Genomic DNA, 14,175 nt, shown 5'->3' with positions numbered 1-14,175 from the left:
ACTCTGTGACCTGGACCAATTATCTTCCCTCTCTGGCTTAGGTTTGCTTGTCAATAGTAATAACAATGACAACAGCAATCATAATTGCTGAATATGAATAGTCCTCCCTCCCCGTTTGCACAAGACCATTCCTTTGCCTCTGTCATTATACAGAACTATGCCCATCATAACTTCGTGAAGCAGACATGAGCATTAACCCATTTCTACAGATGAAGAAGCTGAGGCACAGGGATGTGAAGTTAACTGGCCCAAGTGGGTGACAAAGTTGGGATCGGAACCAGGTAATTCAACTCCAGACCCGTGCTCTTCAACACAAAGCTATCCTGCCTCCCTTGTGAAATAGGAGTTTGAGCTGGAGCTGGGGTTCTCAACCTGGAGTGACGAGGCAGTGGGTTTAAGGAGTCCTGTGAGCCTCCGAAATGGACTGGAATGTGAATATACACAGGCATTTCTGCATGTTCGTAGATTGTGCTAGATTCTCAGAGGGGTTCCTAACCCCCCCAATAAGACCATGAATCCAGAAACCACCACACTGAGGACCTGAGACCCCCCCTCACCTCCCAGCATAGAAAACTTTCATCTCCAAGACAGAAACGGCATGATCCACGGACACATGGCCACAGGCTGCTGTCCCATTCCTGCCATATTCTCTGGGCGTCCACTCTCAGCGCCGCCCCCCCACCGCACCGCAGGGCCCCTCCTGGTCATGAGCAGGCCAGCAACACCCTCCTCTGGCTCCGTCTGGATGAGCTTTGTGCAGGCATCTCCCCTCGTCTCTCAACTCTCATCTTGTGCTTCTCCCAGTTCTCCTGCTTTTTCATGACCTACTTCTTGTTCTGTTCCCTATAGAAGAGCAGAAGGAAAAAAAAAACAAACAAAAAAAGCCTCCGCACAGCCCCGTGAGCACCTTGCCCTGGATGCGTTCCTCCTTCTGATTTTCCATGTTAGTGTAGCAGATGCTGTGTTGGCTCACAGCAAAGACACTGAGGTTTCCACGTGGGTAAGAAGAATCTGCAAAATCTGCCTTAAAAAATGCCAGTCTCCTTTCATTCTGATGTAATTAGCAGGTATTTACGATTGTGATGCAATCAGTCTCGGAGACACCCTGAGAAACGCCGCCTAATGGAATCCATCCCTCGGGACAGAAGCTGGCCGGTCTTCCCTGCCCGCACCCACTCGCCCCACAGAGCACCCCCCTCCTTGTCAAAGCCGTCGACTCTCCAGGCTTCTGGTGCAGACAATGTGGTCACCACATGCACAGCACCCAGCGTGCGGGGATGCCGGGCAAATGTTATTACAGCGATAACAGTGATTCTGCTTAGGATAACAATGATGGAAATCTGTATTAAATGACTTGAAACTGCTGATGCCTTTCCTTTTCCCCAAAGAGAAGAAAGGGATGCGAATCTGTCACTTGAACCGGCAGCTGCGGTTCATCTGGACTCCATCGTTCCTGCCATCATCTTTATTAGTAGCATTGTTTTTAAAAAAATAGTAAGTTTGAAACCACCAGGTGTTTTGAATTTTTATCTTGTTCACTTGCTTACATGAGGTAATTCAAATGGAGACCAATGCATTAATAAAAGCCCAGTGGAAGGAAAGTGCCGCTTCTCTCCCGGGTGGGGGATGCTCCCTGCCCTCCCTGGCAGGCTCCGCCCAGTTCTGGGTTCTGGCTGCAGTTCCAGCCCCGGCCACCAGGAGTTGATCTCGGGGGAGTTATCTGTGCAGCTCCTTCTCAGTCCTCCTCTGAGTCCGCTGTGACTTCAAGCAGTCTTGCAGGCTTCCTTCTCCCTCCCTGTTAATCCCCATGGAGGGGGCAGGCTTGGCGTGACTGCCCCCCAGACTCACAGGCCCTTCCTGGTTATTTCTGCAGAATCCACTCTCCCTATCAGTCTGGGAAAGAAAGGAGAGAGAGAGAAAGAGCTGCAGCGTCAAGGGGACTGCCAGATCCCGCAGCAACCCTCTGTGCTCCAGGGTCTCCTTCGGGAGCCTTGCAATCTCAGTGCCAGCTGCTGAACACCTATTGTTCAGTGGAGGATGCCAAGGGAGGCTTTAAGCCTGAATTAGCCCCATGAAATGGGTCTTGCTCCCCCCTCAAAAGCTAGGGTCCAGGGAGCAGAGGCGGCTTACCCAGGGGGACCACAAGAGCCCACAAGCAATTTGGTGACCCCCTTTCCCTCCGTCGTTTGGTCACCTCTAGCTATTAGAACAGGATGCCATTGGCCGGGTGCAGTGGCTCACGCCTGTAATCCCAGCACTTTGGGAGGACGAGGCGGGCAGATCACGAGGTCAGGAGATCAAGACCATCCTGGCTAACACGGTGAAACCCCGTCTCTACTGGAAAAAAAAAAAAAAATTAGCCATGCGTGGTGGCGGGCACCTGTAGTCGCAGCTACTCAGGAGGTTGAGGCAGAAGAATGGCGTGAACCCGGGAGGCGGAGCTTGCAGAGAGCCGAGATCATGCCAGATCATGCCACTGCACTCCAGCCTGGGCAACAGAGTGAGACTCCGTTTCAAAAAAAAGAACAGGATGCCATTGATGTTTATTGCCAATACACAGTGTGTGTGTCAAAGTTGCCGTGATGGGGATAGAATGATATTTCTACGTAGCCTGGAAGAAAAAGTGAGAAAATATCCATTTTACTAGGAAAGCTCTGTCCCCTTCCCCACACTGTGTAGACTGCAGGGTGGCCCTTTCTTGGTCTTTTTTATCTCTGCAAAAATCTGGGCAAGGGCAGGAGGATGAAGCAAAGCCCAGCTTTTTAAGTCTGGTATTGGTAGCTTTGAGGAAACGGGTTTGTGCAGGAGGTGGAAATTAACTAAAATGAGGTGGGAGGATTACGAGGGGATTTTACCTACTCAGGCAATCCTGAGAAGAGAGGGGTGACTTCAGCGAAGGGGCACATGCTGAGCCTCCTCTCTGGGGAGAATTAGACTTAAGAAGCCACTTGCTGATAAGGGTTAATCCATGGCTAAACGGGACAGTACCAGAAGTAATTAACATTCCTTGACTCAGTTTCCCTTTGGCTACACAGCACTTACCTGGTGAACAAAAATCTCCATTTGCTGTAATGAGCCCATCAGCCTAAGTCTTTGAGTTCTGTGCTGTTTTTCTGTAGCTCTTCTGACCCATGGGGCTAGGTTTCAGCCACTGCGATAACTGGGTGTGTAGCAGAGCCCCGAGGAGGTGGCCCATCTCCCGTCCTTTCGCACTAAAACAGTTAATCCTGAGCCACAAAACAGTACTGCAAGCAGCAGAATGCACTGTTAAGGGATTTTCTCAGACAGTGTCCAAAACAAGAAAGGAATGAGGAGGCCATTTACATGGATTAGGACCCTGGGGTTGTGGAAACACAGGGTTTTTATTCTCTGTTTTTCTGTTTTTTCTTTTTAATTGACATCATCTCTTGATATTCCCCAAACAGACTCTAACTTTCTTATCCTATTGGAAAACTCTAAAAAGGAAGGGTAAAAGAAAATTCCAGAAATGCAAAGTTTCTGGAACACTTGAAAATAACAGTTCATGAAAAATAAAAAATTAACTGAAGACTAAAGTGGGCCCATGTGCAAGACTTAAACAGAGGCATGATTTAGCACACTTGGAGTTTTGCACCTCCATGAAGCGCTTAATTTGTCTGGGAAAAGAGAGATGGGGTGGGGAGGGCCATATACTGGAAAACGAAACCTTAGCTGATGTGAAAATAAAGAAGATGTTGTGCCTTTCAGGTTATTTTTAAGCTTCTCTTTTAAATGAATGAATTTTTTTTTTTTTTTTACCGCGCCCGATTCCAGATTATCTTCTATAATTGCATTATCCTGAGATTTACCAGGATAAAGTGACCCAGCTTAGTTGCAATAATCAATAGCAGTTGTAACAACAACCACATGTGCAGGCTGCCTGCCTTCACGCCTGCTTCCCGGCTCCCTTCTCTGTCGGGATAGGAGCATGACGTCTCCAGCTGCCCCGCACTCCCCTGTGAAATTACAAATTGCCAGTATTTTTCCCAGCCTGGTTTCATCTGATTCAACACAAGGACCTGTCACCAAATCCCATAATAGCTGTTACCGGGGCAAAACTTCTTGATACCCAGCTTGATTTTTCCTTTGCTCCATCCATTCATTTATTCTGTTAATCCAAATTATACCGCCTGGTACCGCGGAATAAGCTCCTACCTCTTGGAAGGAAAAGATTTTTCTCTGTTGGTCCACACAGATCACTTGTTACATCTTAATTCCAGAGGAGAAATGTCAATAAACGGAGGGCCTTTCAGTTTACCGGCGGCCACTGTGAGTCAGAGTTAAGGAGAGACGTGGAAGAGATCTGGGAATATGGAAACAGAAAAGTGAGGACGGTAGTCCTGATAGCTGCCTCCACACCCAAGTAAGGGGCATGGAAGTACGTACATCCTTGGCCTTCCTTTATTCTCACAACATATTTCTTAAGAGATATGTATTAGTGTGGGAGGCCAAGGCAGGTGGATCATGAGGTCAGGAGATCGAGACCATCCTGGCTAACATGGTGAAACCCTGTCTCTACTAAAAATACAAAAAAATTAGCCAGGTGTGGTGGCGGGCACCTGTAGTCCCAGCTACTCAGAAGACTGAGGCAGGAGAATGGCATGAACCCAGGAGGCGGAGCTTGCAGGGAACCGAGCGCCACTACACTCCAGTCTGGGTGACAGAGCACGACAGAGCAAGACTCTGTCTCAAAAATAAATAAATAAATAAATAGATATATGTCTTAGTGTTATCCTTACATTAGGTTGACAATACCATAGGTTGGTGCAAAAGTAATTGTGGTTTTGCCATCACTTTTTTTTTTTTTTCGTTTCTCTCTTGTTGCCCAGGCTGGAGTGTAGTGGCACAATCTTGGCTTACTGCAACCTCCGTCTCCCGGGTTCAAACGATTCTCCTGTCTCAGCCTCCTGAGTAGCTGAGATTACAGATGCGCGCCACCACGCCTGGTTAATTTTTGTGTTTTTAGTAGAGATGGGGTTTCCCATGTTGGCCAGGCTGGTCTTGAACTCCAGTCCTCAGGTGATCTGCCTGCCTCAGCCTGTCAAAGTGTTGAGATTATAGGCGTGAGCCACCGTGTCCAGCTGACATCACTTTTAATGGCGAAAACCACAATTACTTTTGCCCAACCTAATATTACAGATGTGGGAACTGAGGCCCAGAGAGGGTAAGTAACTTGTCCAGGGTCACACAGCTTGAGCAAGTTGCTACCTAACAGTAGATCCTATCCTGCTACTTTTTGGAGATATTAAGACAAGGGTTAACCAGGATTGCTTTCGTGGGGCAGTAATAACAGAAGTCAGTGTGTGAGGTCAGTGCAGGAAAGCAGATGCAGCACAGCGGGGTCAGGAGGGTGCGGTGGCAGCAGGTTCCTTCCAAGCTCTGCCCAGAGTCCTGGGACCTGCTTCAAATCCATAGCCAGGCCCTTACCCCGGACTCACCCTCAATTTCCTTTGAAATTTCCTGGAACGCTGCTTCAAAAAGTCAAGGCTGTTTCCTTCCTGGTTCTCATTTTTCTTCCACACTCCAACCACAAAAAACCCTTTCAGAAACACCCGCAGACACAAGCCCACCAGCCAAATTCAAGAGAATCTGAGATAAGGTTGAAAACCCCCATTCACCAAGGCAAGGGCTTGTTGCCGCTTTCCACATCCCTGACCCGTGGAGGCCGCGTGGGGACCTCGTGCTGCCAGCCAGACTGTGCTCAGTGTGAGAGGGAAGGACAGTGAATGGTGGGGGCTCCACAGAGACAGGAAGCAGGGAGAAGGGGGAGCACCATGGATCCTAAAGCAGGTGTTAATGGGTGCTCATTTTCCCGTGTTAGGTGCTTTGCAGGTACTTTCTCAACTCTCATTATCTCAACAACTCGTGCACTCTCTAGTAAGCTGATGCTGAAAGGGGAAGCTGTTCCAAGCATTCCGGGCAGAGGCAGGCCCTTCACTGCCTCCAGGTGACCTTCTCCTAGACCAGAACAAGAAATCCTTTAGCTGGAGCCAGAGAGCCTGACTCCAAATCTTGGCTTTGTCTCAACTCCTTGAGTCTGTTTCCTCATCTATAAAATGGGAGTGAAAACTGTACCTCCACCATTGGGTTACCACGAGGGTGAACAGAGAGCATGTTTATGAGAAGCTCAGAGGAGTGCCTGGCCACAGGAGGCACTCCACAGTTGGTGAAATCTCATGGAATCAAATAAAAATGAGGCTGGGTGTGGCGGTTCATGCCTGTAATCCCAGCACCTTGGGAGGCTGAGGTGGAAGGATTGCTTGAGCCCAGGAGTTTGAGATCAGCCTGGGCAACATAGTGAGGACCCCGTCTCTACAAAAACACTTTGAAATTAGCCAGGCATGGTGGCATGTGTCTGTGGTCCCAGCTACCCTGGAGGCTGAGGCAGGAGGATTACTTGAGCCCAGGAGGTGGAGGCCACAGCGAGCTGTGATTATACCACCACACTCTAGCCTGGATGACCGAATGAGACCCTGTCTCAAAAAAATAATAATAGAGGCCAAGGAGGGTAGATCACTTGAGGTCAGGAGTTCAAGACCAGCCTGGCCAATACAGTGAAACCCCATCTCTGCCAAAAAACACACACAAAATTAGCCAGGCATGGTGGCATGTACCTGTAATCCCAGCTACTCAAGAGACCAAGGCATGAGAATCGCTTGAACCCAGGAGGTGGAGGTTGCAGTGAGCCGAGATTGTGCCACTGCACTCCAACCTGGACAACAGAGTGAGATTCTGTCTCAAAATAATAATAACAATAATAGATTTAATAAAATAAAAAATAAACAAAAGAAAGGAATAGGTAACTAAAACTTGACAGTGAGACAGGGCACATACATGGTTCAGCCCAGACAATAGGCATGGGATGGGTACTCCGGGGTCTTCGAGCAGCTTCAAAGCAGCATTCAGGTGGAGATGTTTGTTTGTTTCTGCTCTTGTTGCCCAGGCTGGAGTGCAATGGCGCGATCTCGGCTCACTGCAACCTCTGCCTCCCGGGTTCAAGGAATTCTCCTGTCTCAGCCTCTGGAGTAGCTGGAATCACAGGCACACACCGGTGGCATTACATCACATCCGGCTAAGTTTTTGTATTTTTAGTAGAGACGGGGTTTCACCACGTTGGCCAGGGTGGTCTCAAACTCCTGACCTCAGTTGATCCACCAGCCTCGGCCTCCAAAGTGCTGAGATTATAGGCGTGAGCCACGGGCACCCAGCCAGGTGGAGATTTTTTAAAAAGAGCCTGCAATCCAATTCCTTACTGCTGCCTCCATCCACCTGGGGGAGGACCCTGCGCAGTGGTGAAGAACACTGGGTGTGGAGTCAGATGGAGCTGGATCCAGGCCCGACCTCGGCTGCTCGCAGCTGCGTGACTGCAGGCCTGGGTTTCCACCCTCTGGGCCTTGGTTTCTTCCTCTGTTGGCTGGCAGCAGCGAGTTCCGGGAAACTGGCTGTGATAAAAAGCCGCGGAGCGCAAGGACCAAGCCATACACTCTGCTAAGCCAGATGCCAAATAAAGACAGAGGCAGAAATGCGGACCAGGGCCACTCTCCTCGCCACAGTTTTTGGTTTTGTAAGATAGTTATTTCTCATAAAAATATATTTTTCGTGTTAATGTGAAATGGGCTTATTCTTACTTAAAAATGAATCAAGACGTGGAATATGTTAAAAATTACTTTGTTGGCCGGGTGTGGTGGCTCAAGCCTGTAATCCCAGCACTTTGGGAGGCCGAGGCGGGCGGATCACGAGGTCAGGAGATGGAGACCATCCTGCCTAACATGGTGAAACCCCGTCTCTACTAAAAAATACAAAAAACTAGCCAGGTGAGGTGGCGGGCGCCTGTAGTCCCAGCTACTCTAGAGGCTGAGGCAGGAGAATGGTGGGAACCCGGGAGGCGGAGCTTGCAGTGAGCTGAGATCCGGCCACTGCACTCCAGCCTGGGCCACAGAGCGAGACTCCATCTCAAAAAAAACAAAAAAAACTTTGTTTATTTTTCTAGTACGATGCATATTGATGGCTATGACCGCAGAGGGGACAGTTTGAGGATCCTCAGTATTTTTTATAAGTGTGAAGTGTTCTTGGAGCAGATTTCGCACCATGAAGTTAGAAAAGCACCAACTTCCATGATCTCTGAGACCCTCACATGTCAAAACAAAACAAAACAAACCCCACACTCAGTTCCACGTCCTCTAAGTTCTCCGTTTTCAACGATCACGGTTGTTGCTGAGTTTTCCTTTTTGTGGCCATCACACGGGTTGTTTGAGAGAATATGAGGTTAGACCTTTCCAAATAAATAAATAGAAATGATTTTGTAGTTACAGAGTATACACATTACCGACCACTAGTAAATGTCTCTCTTACTTTCTTTTAAGCTAAACACAGTCAAAATACATTTGTTTTGAAGCTGAGCGTGAAAGGAGAGGGAGAAAGCGTTCAGAGTTGTTTTCAGGGTCCTATCTCAAAGAGAGTGAATTCTACCTCTCGCTTGCTCCAGAAAATGGTTCTTCCCACTGAGTCTGGAAACCTACCATCCTAACAGTGACATTTCCCCAAGAGCCTTTAATCTGTCAAGGGAGGCAGCTGTGGCTCCACAGAAAGGGCTGTCCTGGATGAAAAACAATTCCAAATTCCAACTCAGCCTCTTGTGAGCTGTGCACCCCTGGGCAAATCACCGCACTTCTCTGAGCCCATGTGCCCATCTGTAAGACAGCACTGACTCCAAGTGCCTCACAGGGCAGTGGTGGAAATGCAATGAGATAATGCATGTAAAAGTTCCTAAAAAGAGTTGAAGATGTAGGCCGGGTGCAGTGGCTCTCACACCTGTCATCCCAGCACTTTGGGAGGCCGAGGCAGGTGGATCACGAGGTCAGGAGATAGAGACCATCCTGGCTAACACGGTGAAACCCCGTCTCTACTAAAAAAAAAATCAAAAAATTAGCCGGGTGTGGTGGTGGGCGCCTGTAGTCCCAGCTACTTGGGAGGCTGAGGCAGGAAAATGGTGTGAACCCGGGAGGCGGAGGTTGTAGTGAGCAGAGATTGCGCCACTGCACTCCAGCCTGGGTGACAGAGCGAGACTCTGTGTCAAAAAAAAAAAAAAAAAAAGAAAAAAGAAATCAGAGTTGAAGATGCATTATTGTTTTAACCATAAAATGTGATTACAAAGGTAATGTATGTTCCATATACAGAATTTAGAAAAAAAATAAAACAGCACAGTGCAAAGGAGGGAACAAAAATTGCCAGGACTCCCATTCCACTGTTAAAATGGCTTGCAAACTCCATTAGGTGGGTAGAGAGGTGCTGGCCGCGCCACCCAATCAAGCTGACTTCACTCTGCATGGCATGCATTCCGATACATGTGTGCCCGCGGGTGTGCACTGAAGCTCCAGGAAACATGGTGCGGTGCCAAGTCCCCACCATATAGCGAATGATTTCATCATTACAAAACAAAATTTGGAAAACTAATTTTTAAATAAATATGTAAATGCCAAAAACAAGAGTAGAGCATCCTCAATGTTTCTTCTCTTCAACATCTCTGAGCACTTTCAACAGAAGGGCTCTGTGCACAGTAAACATCTCGTAGGCCGGGAAGCTTGCTAGATGGAGCTGCTGCTCCTTGAAGACTTGTCAGCCTCTTACCAGGGACATGGATGGCGCGGGAAGGCATTATCCTCAGCAAACTAAGGCAGGAACAGAAAAACCAAACACCGCATCTTGTCATTGATACGTGGGAGCTGAACGATGAGAACACATGGACACGTGATGGGAAACAACACACACGGGCCTGTTTGCAGGGTGTGAAGGGAGCGAGAGCATCAGGATAAATAGCTAATGTATGCGGGGCTTAATACCTGGGTAACGGGTTGATCTGTCCAGCAACACACCCTGGAACACGTTTACCTATGTAACAAACCTGCACGTCCTGCGCGTGTACCCTGGAACACGTTTACCTATGCAACAAACCTGCACGTCCTGCGCGTGTACCCTGGAACACGTTTACCTATGCAACAAACCTGCACGTCCTGCGCGTGTACCCTGGAACACGTTTACCTATGCAACAAACCTGCACGTCCTGCACGTGTACCCTGGAGCTGAAAAATTGAAGGGGGAAAAAGAAAGACTCGTCAGCTTGTCAGGCTTCTAAAAGCCTCTTCCTATGTCCAAAGTGAGTCCTAATGTTGGCTTCTGGCCAGGCATGGCAGGGATGAAGTGTGTGTGGGCTCCATTAGATTGTGGAGCTGCTCCTTTCCTGTTGGAGATACAGGAACACCGGCTAGTGTACGATGGGTTTTCAGAAGGCATCAGGCCCCAGGCTCAGGCCCTCGGCAAGCTGGGTCTCCATCCCTCCTCCACAAGGTGATGAGGAGTGGATGATGCTGCCTGTTTTCCAGATGGTTTTTCAAGGCGTCCAGTTTTGTTGTTTTTTTTTTTAGCGCGCACACAGTTGAAGTGGGAAAGCCATGCCGTGAAGGCCGGCGCCAGACCCCAAAGGGACGAACTGTCATGGGACGCTGGTTCTCTTCCACAGCTTCAGGGAAGCCAGCCTTCTCCCTGGGGCCCTCGAGGCTGACAGGTTCCTCTCCAAGCCCCACTCAAGTGGCTCCTCTCTGCTCCCCACTCCACCACCCCGGGTCTGTGAAGTCCTCGAGGGAAGGAGCGCCTCTCTCTGTGCATGCTTTTGGTGCTGAGTGACGCTCGGGTCCTGCGGGAGAGGAGCCTCTGGATGAGTCGCATTGCATCAGCCGGCAGCCACGCAGCGCCCTTCCCCCGCCTTAGACATTGCTTAGTGCCAAAAGAGGTTTCGTGGTTCCTGCTGGTCTAGAGGAAAGGTTTAGGAATAAAACACACAGCCTTGGACAGCCCTGGACACCCCAGGGTTAGGAGCCTTAAGGAAAAAATGGGAGGAGAAGTGGTTTTTCAAAATGGAAAGTGTGATGCAGACAGAGCTGGACACAGAGCTGCTGTTTGCTAAGATCCGTGAGTGACTTAAGGCCCCTGAACACGCTGCGTTCTCTACATCCCTGCCCTGGAAGCCGTGGGTTCCGACTTCCGACATTGGCTTTGGTGCCTCTCGATATTTGAAAAACTTGATCCCAAAGGATCAATCCACAGATCTGAGAGCTGACTCCATGGGAGTCCCTTCAGTGAACTCTCCGGTGGGGTGTGAGGATGTGATGAACCCCGAGGGACGCTTGGAGTCGGGTGGAATGGTCCAGTGACCAGACCCAGACCTGAAAGGCTACAGACCAGGGGGACTGTAGGGGACGGATCAGCCAGGAGAGGCTGCGCCCCGCCCAGGTCACAAACAGCCTTGATCTCCAGGTTTATGTTTAAACAGAGAAAAGGCCATTCCCTGTTCACGCTGTAGGCCTGTCACAGGAAGGCAGGGGGCTGCTGTTCACAGAAGCCCCCACGGACATGGCCCATGCAGTGGTCGCCACCTTGGTCATTTCAGTTGCTCCCCCACCCTCAAAAGGGAGCTTTGGAGGCCGCCATTTAGCAATTAGACATCCTAGCCCATTCTTCACTGGCTCATCCTTCACTGGCCGAATTAGTCAGGTGCCCCACCCGGCCGCAGTGGGGACTGATGGACGGGCATGGCGGGAAATGGTTGGCAAACAGCACCAGTGACCACCACCCAGAATAGAGAGGTTCCTGCTGAATCCTTAGTCACTCACAGAGAGCTGGGTTGAGGAAGATGCTAAGGTCAGTGGGGGAATGCGTGGCTGCCAACAGAGGGTGCCTGGGGAGGGCTCTGGTGGGGCTGCGGGCTCTGGTGGGGGTGCGTGCCCTGGAACTGCCTCCCCTGACCCACACCAACTCTCCCACTTGCTGATAAGAAAATGAGGGTGCAAGGCAGCAGCGGAGGGTGAGGCGAGAGCCAGGGTTTCTGACTCGCAGGCCAGTCTCCTCCCAACTTTGGTCATGTTGTTACTTCTAGGACTCAGCTGGAAAATCAGACAATTGAGGGTTTTAGATTTCCTGTCCCCGTTACATAGCAAGACTCTCTCCCCTCCTTAAGAAATAACACAGAGGTGCCAGCGTGTGGCCTCTTCCCTCCAATCTGGAGCTGCTGACACAAGAGTGTCACACAGAATGCCTAATCTGGAGCTGCTGAAATCCCTGACATAAAAAAAAAAAAAAAAAAACACGGAGAGAAAATGTAACTGAATCTCTGTTGTTTGTTCACATAAGAACTCAAATGATTCTGTCTTTTATTCCTCAGTGCAGGGTCATGCGGTTGGCCACATGTTGGCATCTGGGTTTGTAATTCTCACCAAACGAGTCAGCAGAGAGATGAACATGGAGTTTTTCTTAACAGGCATCTTTGAGTCAGTGCCCACTACCATTTAAAAAAAAAATGCTGGAGTCCCCGCTTCCTCTCCTGTTACGGAGAGACATGGCTGGCTTGTTCCAATGTGTGAATGCACACTTGCTTCCTTTCTGGAGGGCGACCCGGGCAGGGTTTCAGGCACACAGGCGTGGACACAACGCACATGCACACATGTGTGCACAAACACCTTTGATGAGTTTGCAACTGAAAAAGTGTTTACATCTACCCCAGGCAGGAGCCAACACAGCTATAGACAGGCTCAGCTACAGCTCACCTGCTGGGTCAAGCCCTGAAACAACTGGTACCAAAAGGCCAAGCTCAGCCCAGAGACGGAATCCTTCCATAGCTTCCATAGCTTATGTATACTAACATGTAAATGACTGACATCCATTTTTTTCTTTTTCTTTCTTTTTCCTTTGAATAAGTTTTGGTGGAGCAGGGGAGCTAAGGGTCCACAAGGTCACAGATGGGTGGATGGTGGGGAGGGCCAAGGATGTAGGGAAAAGGAGTTGCTTTAAAATAAAGGAGAAGGCTGGGCATGGCACGGTGGCTCACACCTATAATCTCAGCACTTTAGGAGACCGAGGTGGGCAGATCACTTGAGGTCAGGAGTTTGAGACCAGCCTGGCCAGCATGGCAAAACTCTGTCTCTACTGAAAATACAAAAAAAGAAAAGAAAAAATTAGCCAGGCGTGGTGATGCACACCTATAATCTCAGCTACTCAGGAGGCTGAAGCAGGAGAATTGCTTGAACCCGAGAGGTAGAGGTTGCCGTGAGCCGAGATTGTGCCACTGCGCTCCAGCCTGGGTGACAAAGCAAGACTCCGTCTAATAAATAAATAAATAAACAAATAAGAAAAGTTTTAACAGAGAAAGATACAGGATTAAAGACAGACTTTTGTCTTTTCAGACATGTATCAAGACGTGACTTTGAGCTCATCTTGACTTGGTCTGATTGGAATATATCAAAGATCTTTCTCCCCTAACTGCTGTTTCCAGCTTAGGGCTTCACAGGTCCCACAGGCTTTGTATCTGTTCCTTGGTTTCAGGCCCCCTTGGCAAATCCCCCAAAGCACACTCTAGTCATCCCTCTTAGACATCCTTTTGCAATAGACGACCTGTGCTACCCAAACCAGACACTGTGCTTTTACGTGCGGTGTTTAAATGAAAAGCAACTTGCAGAGGGATGTTAGGGAATGAATGTGGAACCGGGGAGAAGAAATGGACAATACAGAGAATGACAGCTGGAGCCTTCTCCCTCTCTTCTCTCCAAGTCTCAGAATGCTGGAGAGGAATCTAGGAAGGGGTGCTTGGCCAAAACCGTACTCAGGGCTTCTTAAACCTCTGTGTCTTTTTCCTAGAGTACCAGGTTTCACAAGACTGAAAAGGTATTATTATTTGCAGGCATGAAAAAATAAAGTGGGAGTTGGGTTTGGCTAATATCACTCATGTTCAGTCCCCTCCCTGCTCCCCACGGAGCTCTGTGAGTTCACATCTCTGTATCTGATCTTGAAGAAAATATGCATCTCAGGGGCTCTGATATGCATCACTGCTCACACATGTGTACACAAGCACACCTGGCCACGAGCCCATGCCAAACACATGCTTGCCAGGGATGCTGGCAGAGTTCTGTGGGGACAGCCCCAGGAGGCGATTGACCAGTGGACAGCCAAGGCGAGGTAGGGCACAGGTGATGGGAACCTCATTCACGGCCTTCTGCTGGCCCAAAGCCCAGTTTTTATCACTCTATGCTCTGAACAAAGCCCTCGGTGGATACTGCCCACCTATAGGATAAAGTCCAGGCAAGTGTTTCTCCCTGGCTTTCAGAGTCCAGG

The sequence above is a fragment of the Macaca nemestrina genome, chromosome 18 (assembly GCF_043159975.1).
Source record: "Macaca nemestrina isolate mMacNem1 chromosome 18, mMacNem.hap1, whole genome shotgun sequence".
Classification (NCBI taxonomy): domain Eukaryota; kingdom Metazoa; phylum Chordata; class Mammalia; order Primates; family Cercopithecidae; genus Macaca; species Macaca nemestrina.
This window is presented reverse-complemented; position numbering follows the sequence as displayed.